Source organism: Triticum dicoccoides, chromosome 4B (genome assembly GCF_002162155.2).
Source record: "Triticum dicoccoides isolate Atlit2015 ecotype Zavitan chromosome 4B, WEW_v2.0, whole genome shotgun sequence".
NCBI lineage: Eukaryota > Viridiplantae > Streptophyta > Magnoliopsida > Poales > Poaceae > Triticum > Triticum dicoccoides.
The window spans coordinates 365,039,342-365,040,552 of NC_041387.1; positions in this window are offsets into that span (position 1 = coordinate 365,039,342).

Genomic DNA, 1,211 nt, shown 5'->3' on the forward strand with positions numbered 1-1,211 from the left:
AAGCTAGTTGTGTCCTAACGCAGTATGAGGTGATGCCGGCGAAGGGGGAAAACATCCGGGAAATATTCCCGGTGTTTCGCGTTTTCGGACAGATGAACCGGAGGGGAAAAGTTGCGAGTTCGATAGGTTAGGGGTGTGTGGCGGACGAACGGACTGCGTATCCGAAATCGTCTCGTCGTTCCGAGCAACTTTCGTGTTGAAAATATTTTAATCCGAGTTACGGATTAAAAGATATGATTTTCTAAAGATTATATTAATTTCTGGAATTTAATTAATTAATTATTTAATTTGAAAATGAATTTATGACGTCAGCATGATGTCATGCTGACGTCAGCAGTCAACAGGGTTGACTTGGTCAACCCTGACATGTGGGTCCCGTTCGTCATACCCTGTTAACTAATTATCTTAGTTAAGTTTAATTAATAGTAGTTAATTAGGTTAATTAGTCATTAGGTTTAATTTATCAGGATTAATTAAATTAATTATTTACTTAATTAATTAATCATTTTTATTTATTATTATATATTTTTTTAAGTCTTTTTTTTAAATGTTTTAGGGGACGACCCCACTTGTCATAGGCCCCTGGGGGCCTTAGCGGTTACGGGTGTGCGGGCGCGCGCCCGAGTGGGCGCAGCGGGCGTAGCCGACAGGGGCGCACCCGACTGGGGCGAGCCCAGGCGCGGGGATCGGGCGAGGCCATCGGCGCGGCCACCGGCTCCCACGGCGCCGTCCAGCAGCAGCGGCGGAGGTGTGGAACCAGAACAGGAGGCGGCACGTCGAGGCGGGCGCAGATGGCCGTGATGGCCGGCGGGATGGCCGCGAGCCATGTGCAGCGGAGGCGGGGATGGCCGGAGCGGCGCGCGGAGAGGGAAGGCGAGACCGGGGCAGAGCCAAGCGCACGCCGGGGAGGAGGAGGTGAGAACGGGGTCGGTCAGCGCGTGGAGGCGCGCGGGGCTGGGGGCCACGGCAGGTGCGGTGCGCGGCCACGGCGCGGTGAGCGCGCAACGGACGCGGCCGGAGCGCGTCAACCGGGGGCGAGCTCGGCGGGGACCGCGGAGACGAGCGCGAGCGCGCGAGGGAGAGGAAGGGAGTAAGGCGGGGCTCACATCGGGAGGAGTAGGGCACGGGCAGTGGGGGGCTCGGGGACGATGGCGCCGGCGAGGAGGAAGGCGACGGTGGCGTCGGGGGTCGAGGCGGCGAGGTCCAGGCGG